Source organism: Pinus tabuliformis, chromosome 7 (assembly GCF_031772625.1).
Source record: "Pinus tabuliformis cultivar Carrire ecotype Pingquan chromosome 7, CPIR1, whole genome shotgun sequence".
In the NCBI taxonomy this organism is placed as follows: Eukaryota; Viridiplantae; Streptophyta; class Pinopsida; order Pinales; family Pinaceae; genus Pinus; species Pinus tabuliformis.
The window spans coordinates 1243896446-1243908457 of record NC_142293.1 but is presented as its reverse complement, the minus strand read 5'-3'; positions in this window follow the sequence as shown (position 1 = coordinate 1243908457).

The window sequence follows — 12012 nt, the reverse complement described above, 5'->3', positions numbered from 1 at the left end:
ATATGGTTTGGTTTGGCGGGGATGGTGGCCTGCCACCTCACTCATATAAATTTTATTTTTATTTTTATTGTTACGTATAATATGCCATTTTTAAAAAAATTTCTAACATAAGGGTCATTAGAAAAATTAAAGAGGCAACAATTTTAGCTGCTTTCAGGAGCTAGGTTTCATGCCCCAAGGTCGGTCAAATTGTAGGACACTTAAACTTGGCCCACAATCCAACTTTGACTAAAATCTTGACTGGCTCATTCTCCCTCATACGAGTTCGGATTGACGAACCATTTAGATCACTGTGATCAGGACGACAAGATCTATGCTTTGGTCCTAGTTCGAAAGCATTCTAATCACTTTCAAGCTTCCATAAGCCCTCTTTGTCATGTGTGTGTCTCTGGAGCCACCTGGATCATGCAAGGAGAAATTAGTTGAGGCTCTACAAGGATTGACTATTGAATTTGAGGAGAAGAGAATTAATGTCGAGCCAAATGTAATCTTAGGGATCTGTCATTGTAATGCTGGTATGCACATAGATAGGGAGTATGCCTCTGGGGTTTCTACATTTGGTGGAATCTTAGCTCTGGTTGAATTTTGTAGAAATGAGTATCCAGGGCAGGGTATTGCATTGGTAGTGTTGAGGAACTTGACCTTTGTGGAGGAAATAAGAGGTCTAATGGCAAAGGAAGGAGCAATTCCTATGTTGATCAATCTTGTGAATTGTGGTACAACCCTTGAATAGAAGTCTTTTGCAGAATGTTTGCATATGTTGGGTGCCTTTCATGAAATCTCGAGGAAGAATATCTGCAGAGAGTGTGGGGTTGAATCACTTGTTCTTCTTTGGAAAAATAAGGGATTACTGAGGTCTGAGGCATTGGGCTTTCCTTTCTACCAATACTACCCATCCCATACTTGGCTTAGATGAGTTGAGCCCTAGAGGAGAGAAAGGTGGATAGGAGAGATGAAAATAACTGGGAGTAACTTTATGACTTCCTCACCTACTGGACCACTCCCTGGGCTGAAGAAATGGATACTTCAAACACCCTAAACCAGAGAATACTATGGAATCTATTACTCAGTATACAATACTTATGCAAGGGTTAACAACACTATAGAATAAAGATAGAACTCTATAAGGAAGATAGAACTAGATTAGGAATAGAAGCATTAGGACTTCTCTTATTATATCTGATCCTAGACTGAAACTTAACTAATAATCTCTTATACTAACTAAGGATTAATATTTTCATTGTTTCATAAAACGAGACTCTTCTTGAAAAACAATGATATTAGACTTAGACTTCACTCAGACTCTCTCATACTCTCTTAGGAACAATAGGATAGGAATCAGGGGAATTACTACTTTATAGGCCTTGGATGGAACCAAAACCCTTAAAACAAGAGATCACCAACCTTTCACTCTTCATATCCACCTAGTTACTCTGATAGCCACTAGTAAATAGTTGCTAGTAAATTTAGAATCCGCTAAGTTATTTCGCTAATTAGATGGGAGAGGCTAATCCTATACAATGATCCAATACTGACTGCTTAAAACTCAACTGGCTATTACAAGGCCAATTTCCATGGGGAACTTACTCTAATACAAAGGAAAGTACAAAATAAAGTCAAAGGCTAGTAGTACCTATTTGGGACATAGTCAACCTTACTCTAAGGACTAACAGAAGTGTATCTTATGACTTTCACACTCTAAGTATCAAGTGCTAGTTCATACTGCTAAAGAAAATTTGATTGGTACATAAATTAAAAGAAAACATTCTCAATGCTAATCTTAGATAACTTCTAGGGCATTCCAATAGCCAATAGTATTTAGTCCCCATCTAAGTATACCCCTTCTTCTAATAGTCCTTTGGCATAGTAGTACCCCAATCATATTCCAAAATATGTGATCCTATACTCGATCCCAATATTCAATGTAGTTGATGCAAGAAGAAATAGATCCTAGTACTTAATGCTGGTATTGGATGTCAGGAGTTGGTGTCTTTATTTCCTCTTTTTTATTTTCCTTTCTCTCTCTTCTTTCCCCCTAGTCCAACAACTCTGTTTAAGTGGAATGGATGAAATAAAAAAGGTACAAAAATGTAATAGCTATAAAATGGTAAATTATTAGAAACATGCATTTTGAAAGAAAAATCAAACATTAAGTAGAGCTCCCTATGAACTGGACTTGCTTAAGTCTTAACCCTATTGGAGACTATAGTTTTGTTCAAGCCTGCCATAAGTTATCCATAGAGAGAAAAAAAATGTTAGTTCCATAGCCTTAGTTCCAATTCAAATTGATTTTGAGTAAATGCCTATGTGAGACTCAGTACACTATGAAAAGCTAGTTTCCATGGAGAACTTACTCTAATACAAAGGCAAGTACAAAACAAAGTTGAAGGCTAGTATTACCTATTTGGGGCATAGACAAACTTACTATAAGGACTAACAGAAGTGTATCTTATGATTTTCACACTCGAAGTCTCAAGTGCTAGTTCATACTGCTAAAGAAAATTTGGTTGGTACGAAAATTCAAAGAAAACCTTCTCATTGCTAATCTCATATAACTTCTAGAGAATTCCAATAGCCAATAGTATTTAGTCCCCATCTAAGTATACCCCTTCTTCTAATATTCCTTTTGGCATAGTAGTACCATAGCCATATTCCAAAATAGGTGATCATGGATCCGATCCCAGTAGTCAATGCAGTTGATGCCAAGAATAAATAGATGCTGGTACTTGATGGCGAGAGTTGATGTCTTTATTTCCTCTTTTTTATCTTTCATTTCTTGATATTCCTTCTCCCTGATTCAACAAATCTTGTCTTAGTGGAATGGATGAAATAAAAAAGATACAAAAAGGTAATAGCTATAAAATGGCATTATCACAAACATTCACTTTGAAAGAAAAATAAAACATTAAGTAGAGCCCCCTATGAATTGACTAGCCTGGAGACTATAGTTCCATTCAAGCTTATCGTCAGTTCTCCATAGAGTGCAAAAAAAACAGTCAATTCCATAGCCTTAGTTTGAATTGAAATTTATTTTGGGTAAGTTCCTCTGGGAAACTCTAATCCTCTGTAATCATATGGAAGTATACGTGAAGCCATATATATGTTAAATAATTAGAAAGATAGTAAGATTTGGTTTGACAAGATGACAACTAACAATTATGGTAAGACTAATTAGCTTTATCTAAGCCTTACTCTCATTATTCTTCTCTTATCATAACTAAGCGGAGTGAAGTCAATCTATTGTTCTAGTAGTTCTAACTAGTGAAACCTTTCTTCTCTATTTGATAACAATAGTGTTAACCTGAAAATTAGTGCAGAAGAAATAAACATAATTGCAGAAGATAATGATAAGTTCTATCTAGATTTCTATCCTAAACAACAATAGTGTTAACTTGAACATGAGTGCCAAAGAAATAAACATAAGTACAAAGGATAAAGATAAGTTGTATCTAGATTTGTATTCTAAACCTCAACGTAGGGAACTCACATATTTGAGGAATCGAACTCAAATTCTTTCTCTAATATTGACCTTAATAAGCTGAGGACATGTCACATTGAGGAACATCATTGTAGCATCATTACATTGTGAAATACATCATTAAGGGACATGTCATCATAAGATCCTAATTGTTGTACTATGTGTTTATCAATAATCATATCATATTTTTCCTGCCCATTTTGTTTGGTGCATTGTGCCACATGTCAATTACTTTTCATTTGTATTTTTGTTGGATTTTGTGTTTATTAGTGTGGTAGTGCATCATTTTCATTTTGTTGATGACTTGCTTTCCCAATATTTTGTTTTGCATAGTGCTTTAACAAAAAAATTCCTTCTGTAAATATTTAAGTGACCTTCAGAATTATTGTGCAGGGTTTATGGCTGCATTTGAATTCTTTGCATGATATATTCAATTTTGAGGTTTGGGTTAGTGCTTTAACAAAAAATTTCCTTCTGTAAATATTTAAGTGACCTTCAAAATTATTGTGCAGAGTTTACAGTTGTATTTGAATTCTCTACATGGTATATTCAATTTTGAGGGTTGGGTTAGTAAATTATGTTATTTTTATTATTTTTGAATGAGGTTTTGGTTAGTAAACTCTATTATTTTTATTATTTTCGAATGTTTATTGGAATTTTGCTGCAAAATCTTTGATATCCTGATCTGAATTATTGGATGTTAGGATTATTTTTTCATATGCCCTTTGCACCATATATCCAACAGGAATTGAAATTGTTTCTTGTAAATTTATGTGACTGATTAGATTAATATAATGCTTCTCCAATGATAATAATTAGGGGAAATGTAATTAAACTCTATGCTACAATCTACTAGGCTTTAGGAGATGATAAGAAATTAAGGAAATGTGAATTTATAGTTTTTGACTAGTTTTTCTTTTGTTTTAGGTCAGAAGTCTACATCTACATCGATCAGAATAGTTCATTACCTCTTCTTCAACTGGAGTCCAAAACTTTTGTGCAATATTGCTCAACAACAACTAGGTGCATTTTATGCTCATGAGCAGGTTTACATAGATTGGAAAATGTTAAATAAATATTGCATCAACGACTATTGAATTGTGAAAGCCAGTAATAGAGGAGATAACTTTTGTCACCAATAGATTCAGAATTGGCCTAATCATGTTGCGAGGGCCTTTGTCAATTTTCCATCTTTTATAAAATTTTCATCAAGACATGCTTTGCAATCAATTGTCAATTGTAATGCATATACATCCTTACAATTCTTTGTTTTCAAGGAAGCTAATTCCAATTATGCAAGGGTATGAATTAAATTTTCCAATTGTCAATTGTAATGCATATACATCCTTACAATTCTTTGTTATAAAGGAAGCTAATTCCAATTATGCAAGGGTATCAATTAAATTTTCCACCGTTTAATGTGATTCGAGCTTTTGGATTTATATGTCAGAGAGTAAACTCACTTATAGGATAGATAAATTTTGAACATTTTTTTTTTGCCTCATAATATGTCATCAAATGAAGTTGCAACTGAGGAGACCTTGCATGTTCAAATTCAATGACATGAATGTATTTTCATCAAATATAAGTGTATTGCCTTATTATTTTGAAGGTTACTTTCCATAATTGTTAAGTTTTAGAAATTATTTTTTTTTCATTTAGATTTAAAATGACTTTGTTATTAGCTTTCAAAAAAAATGGAATTTATTCTTTTTTTTCCATAAACATTTTCTAAATTGGAATTTATTCTCTCTTTTTTCCCCATAAAGAGAGATTTAAGGTAATTAAAATCACTATTTGGGAACTTTAAATGTTGAAACAATCTTAACATAACATTTAAATGATTTTGTTTATTTTTTTTAAATATTTTTTCATATTGTCTCGAAAGAGACAATAGTTGGAATTATGGATATACACTCTTTATAGAGACAATATTTTTTAATCTAAGCTATTGTCTCTGAAGACACAAAAATGTAATTGTCTCTAGAGAGACAAAGATGAAAATATCTCTACAAAGACAAATGAAATTCTCACAATAGTTGAGACACTAATTTTGAAACACCCACTTAAAAATAATATTTAAAACAATACACAAGTTTCTTTTTTTCTCAACTTAAAACAATTAACTTTAAAATTATCTTACATATTGTCTTAAAACCTCACATGTCATAGTGCTAAAAGATAATAAGATTAATATAAAATCAAAAACCAAAAACCATCCTTACTTGATGATATATAAATACTAAAAACGCATACTTAAAATTTAAATATAAATATTCAAAGAAAGATAGAATAGAAACTATCATCAAAATTCATCGAAATAGCTCAAGAGGAAGTAGACTATCCGGGGACCATGTGAATTAATGAGAACTACTAGTTCATACTATGTAAAGAGAAAGTACTATTCCAAATTTGCAACGTGCAATAAAGAACGTGTTCACAGAAATTTGAAATTGTTTGCCAATATAATCATTATGCTATGAATATAGAAAGGCCATGACATCATATTGAATGGACATATTATTTATTTAATGAGTTATTCTCTCTTTTTCCTTATCATATTCAGCTTTGTTTGAATAAACCCTTAATATGCACAGGTTGTGCTTTAATAGTAATAATGCATAGATAGAATATATCCACGTACGTGGATATCAATGACCACACAATTCTCAAACAAGGAGACTTATATATAGATATATCGCTCAGAAACAAAGAGAAATTTGAAATTGTTTGCCAATATAATCATTACGCTGTGAATATAGAAACAAAGAGAAATTTGAAATTGTTTACCAATATAACCAATACGCTGGGAATATAGAAAGGCCATGACATCATATTGAATGGACATATTTATTTAATGAGTTATTCTATCTTTTTCCTTATCATATTTAGGTTTGTTTGAATAAACCCTTAATATGCTGGTTGCCCTTTAATAGTAATAATGCAGAGGATATCAATCACCACACAATTCAAACAAGGAGACATATAAAACGAAGAGGCACACATAATTTTTTCATACAAATTCATTAAGAAAACCAAAAAGTAATACAAATGAGTTACACCCGTTACCAGGTGCTAAAGTATTTGTTCCTAGCTTCGTATTTTTGTTTGAATAAATGGGCAATAGGTATGCTTCCAAAATCTTTTGTTAATGTCTACCGTATACCAAGTCCACTGTATAGAAGCCATGCATTGACCTTGCAAAGCACATAGGATTTGTAACAATCTGTACAATCTGTTTCGGCCCCCTCGTGAAAGAAAACAACTTCCAATTTGCACCAGTTTCCATTCATAACATGTATTTGCAACAGCACCCAGCGTGCATGATATGACGGCTGGGGCGGATGGCTTTCGCTCTCACAGCCGAGTTCGAATCCTGAGGAGGTCTGGAGGTCCCTTCTTCTGCGATATGTGACGGCTTTGCCGTATCTGCCAGCTTCGGCCGTATTCTGCCTGGCTTCGGCCTTATTGTATTCTGGCTTCGGCCGTATTCTGACTGGCTTAGGCCATATTGTAATCATGAGGGCTTCGGCAATATATAGATTTTCTCCCTGAGGAAAAACATGTATTTGCAACGAATGCAATCCATCCAGGTACATCAACGAAAAATGTATCCGTAGGCTAAGGTTCGATGATTTGTGTGCAAAGTGAAGACATTTTATTTATTTGAACGTAGGCTGCATGAATTATTTAGGGATAAAAACGTACAAGTGTTATAATATCAAAAAATGTATCCGTAGGCTAAGGTTCGATGATTTGTGTGCAAAGTGAAGACATTTTATTTATTTGAACGTAGGCTGCATGAATTATTTAGGGATAAAAACGTACAAGTGTTATAATATCAAGAGCAGGCATACTTTCCTCATCTGATCATCGATCCTTTTTTTTTGGTGCCATATCAATATTTCAATTTGACGCGAACCTGCATTAATAATTACAATATTTAATTTGTATAAAGGTTTTTGATGGTGCTGAATTTATTAAGGTAATTTGTATAGAGGTTTTTGATGACGTTGAATCCATTTTTACTATAAAAACATGATTCAAACACTATTACTATAAAATAAAATTGATATATTTTTACCGGGATTCCAACCACTTTTAAAATTGAAAAAATTCCTCAACCTCCGTAAACAACTTTATATTTAAGCACGAAAAGTTACAACATCATCCATGGAGGATAGTATACATTGTTGGTATCCAGTAAGAGAAAAGAACAATATTCGTATATAATGTATTTATGGATTACAGCATTCATAACAACAACTATCTTCTGAGCAAACTCATACATTCTGAATCAAACTGAAACCATGTTTATGGAAAAGAGTAGTATAACGAGGTAACAATTTCATCATGAATATAATGAAAATTAAGGTAAGATTTTGATAAAATGTAAATTTAGATCAAATTTTGATAAAATGTGACTGAAATATATCTAACTGTTATATTTTTTTTAATTTTTAGACTTCAGACAAATTTGCCATCCACACATAGTTGTAGCTTTAATAGAAAACACTCAAATGGAACTAACCCATGTCCGTTCAATTTACAAAATATGCGAAAACTCAAATCGAACTAACCCATGTCCGCTCAATTTACAAAATACAAAATATACGACAACCCAATATTTTTGCAGTTGTCTATAACGCGACTTTTTGAAAGTTTTTCCGGCCGGTTTTTCTGGTCGAAATCCGGCGGGAATTTATTGGAATCGCAAGTTTGATAGCTAGTTTCTGCACAATGAAAGCGTCGCAGAAGTTTTCGAGGGTGCTGAATCCAAATATACAGTTAAAAAACCATTTTAACTGCAACAAATCAAGATTTAACCTCAATTTCTTCCCCGGATTCCGTCACCAGAATCTCCAAAAAAATCGCATTATAGACAACTGACAACTTCAATATTTTTATCCTTTCTGCATTCGCAAACATAATCCTTCTAAATCTGAACATAATAAAATTGACAGCGATGTTTAAGGACCTCTAACGTACTTCTAGCCTCTGGAAATTAAGAGAATCCAACGAAACTGAACGTTATACGATTGACAGCGATGTTTAAGAACCTCTTACATTGAACTGCCGGTCAAACTGACTCTGCATGGAAATGAAGAAAATGTTTTAAAACCTAAAGTGTCTTCCATCAAGAATAAATAAAATCATATTTCATTGAATCCACAAATGTCATAGAATTGAGAGGCATTGTAGAGTCACGTAATGGAAGGCTTTGTATATTAAATAAAGAAGCTAAATGGTCCCGTAGTGGAGAGTACCTTCGTACAAGAAATTAACGAAAACACAAGAAAGTCAACTGCTCTCTTTCCAACTGCTGCGTATTCCCGCTAGCAAGTTTAGAGTTATCCAGCGAATCGGGATGCCAACTTCGAATAGCAATTCAATTATTTCGGAGACCGTTACCTTACGTACGTCGGCGTGCCAGTGCCCGTTTAGCATGCAGATGGTGTACGAGGGCACGCGAGTAAGGTGGCCTACTATTTGTACATAATTGGATATTTAGCGATGAAACTATATCCCTCGAAGTATTTTAGTGTCGTTTTACCTCTAGTTCGGTGTAAATTAGGCACGCATCACTAATCGTATACGATTATTTACCTATACAATTTAGAGACTTTTTAAATACCTTGCTATAAAGCACTACTATTTTGAGGTGGCAAGCAGAGTTAGAATTTGTGAGTTATAATTTTTATATGCTCGTATTTTTTTTTATTTTTTTTTCCAGAAAACCTCATTAACACCTTATTTCAAGTTGTTAAAAGTATCTCACTTAAAGTAATTTTACAATGTAATGTATTATGTTAGTCTATACGTGTTTAACTTTTCTAGTTATTGCATGTGATGTGCATTTGGCTTTAGTTAGTTAACTCGAATGCTTACACGTGGTGTGCATTTGGCTTTGGTTAGTTAACTCTAGTGCTTGCATCTGGTGCCTGTGCACGTTAACAGAACATAAAGCACACTTAGCTTGAGTTAACTTTAATTATCCATACTTATTGCATGTACAACTAAGCTTAACTTAGTTCCTTTATGTATTGATTCTCAAACCAATATTGTGTAATCAAATTGATGCTCGATTCGAATTTTCTTTTTCAATTTCTTGCAAGTTTGTGCAATTATTATTCATCTAGATCTGTATATGTGCTCTAATAATTTTACATGGTATCAACGCTATAGGGGCTTGGAGAATGTGCATGAACAATATTATGCAGGTTTGAAGATCAAAGAATTAGCAATTGTTCAAAGATTTGATTTGCAAATTAAAATATTAGAGAACTACCACAATTGTTGCTACAACTACGGGTGAAAGAATGGAGTTCTCATCTTTCAACTATTCTTACTATGTATAACTACTTCCAATGGAAGCCAAAGATTTTGCTTCACCTCAGAGGAAAAGGCTTGTATTAGATAGTTATGAATACAAAAGTTGAACCAAATTCTGCCATTGAAAAATCCAAATACTTCAACATGATGGACGAGTATTTTGGTCTTCTATTGTTGTCCATATCTCTACATTGTGTTTCCATGTGGACACATGCAACACTCTGAACAAGGTTTGGACAATCTTGTACAATTTATTTGGAAAGAAGGATGAAACGCGGGCTCATATTCTTGAAAACGAGCTAAATTCCCTAGATCCAAACAACTTTGAGAACATTCAAGATTTCTTTACGAAACTTAAATCATTGTTTCTACAATTACATGATTGCGGGATCGATAAATCCAAACTATAAGGTCAATTGATCCTTTCTATTTTGTGTAAATTAAGCCCTAGATATGTTGTTTTCATTTCTCCATTTCATACAGTTAGATTTGCAACTGGAGATAAATGGAAAATGCCAAAATGTGATGAATTTATTGAGTCTCTCATTCATGAGTAGGATAAGCTCATCAAAATGGGTTCATTAAAGTCTCCAAATGCACATGCACTTGCCATGCATGAGAAAGGAAAGTCCAACTCGAAACCAAATCAACAATCCAAAGGCAAAGGAAAGGCAAGAGATCCAGATCCAAGAAAGGGAGGAAATCCAAAACCTCCAGATGATTCTTCCAACTCCAAGGGTAAGAAGGGAAAGAAAGGAAACTCCAAGTGTCCTTATTGTAATAGAGGTTATCATCCTGAATCCTCTTGCATGCAGAAGACTATTGATCTGATGGCAAAGACTCTTCAATAAAATAATCTTGGTCATCACATTCTAGAAAGTGCCAAGAAGAAGACGGAGAAAAACCCATAAAAAGCTAGGTGTAATGGTCATGCTTTGATTTCCCTTCATTCTACACTGCAAGAATAGATCATTGATTTAGGAGCTTCGTATTGTATGGCTTCGTCAAATGAATCCTTTTCTTCTCTACATGCATACTCGGGACCTCCTATTCTCTTGGGGGACAAGTCTGCAGTTCAAGTAACTGGACAAGGAAGAGTGCAATTCAAAGATGGAAGCTTTGAGAATGTCTTGCATATTCCAAGGCTTTCTATGAATCTTCTTTCCATCTATCAAGTGACACACACAGGCAGCAGAAGGAAAGTGGAGTTTACCCTTGATTCCGTGAGCATTTATGATATACATTTTCTAATTTTGTTCCTCAACCAAATTGTATTTTTCTACTTACGCATGAAAATGAAGAATGTAGGATTTGGCATGAGAGATTTCGGCACTTAAATTTCAGATATATGTAACAACTCAATGATCCAAGCATGGTTAAAGGATTACCGACCATTGAGTTTTCAAATGGTGTTTGTAATGGATATGCTCTTGGAAAGCATCCATGAGACAAGTTCGAGAAGAGGCATGCATGGAGAGCCTCTTCACCTTTGGAGCTTGTACATAGTGATCTCATGGGTCCATTTCCAGTACTTTTAGTGAGCAAGGTAGGATATGTGTTGTCATTTATATATGATTACATGAGATTCACTTGGATTTACCTCATGAAACTCTAGCCTAAATTTTTTCAACATCTAAAGATTTTCAAAGCACATGCAAAAAATCAGTCTCGAAAACGCATCAAGAATCAAGATATTCCACATAAATAATGGGAAGGAATATGTCAGCAAATATATTAAGAATTTTTGTAATGAAGCAGGCATACAATTGCAGTATACAAATCCTTACACTATGTAGCAAAATGGGGTGGCTGAAAGGAAGAATAGATCTTTGAAAGAGATGGTCAATTTCATGTTGCATGCAAGATATTTTCCATCAAAATTGTGGGTTCAAGCTAGCAATTGTACCTCATACATCCAGAATAGATCTCCTCATAAATTTCTTACCGGAGAAACACCATTTGAGGCTTGGACTAACATGCAACCTGAGGTCAGTTATTTCCACATTTTCATATCTCGAGGATGGGTCTGCATTCCTACGGAGAAGAGAAAGGCTTTGGAGCCTCAAAGTAAGGCATGCATGTTTATTGGATATTCTAATGAAGTTAAAGGGTACAGATTGCTTGGTATCAACATTGAAAATCTCTTTATTGAAAGAAGTGTAAAGTTTGACGAAGATATATTGTGTGCACCACCTGATGAA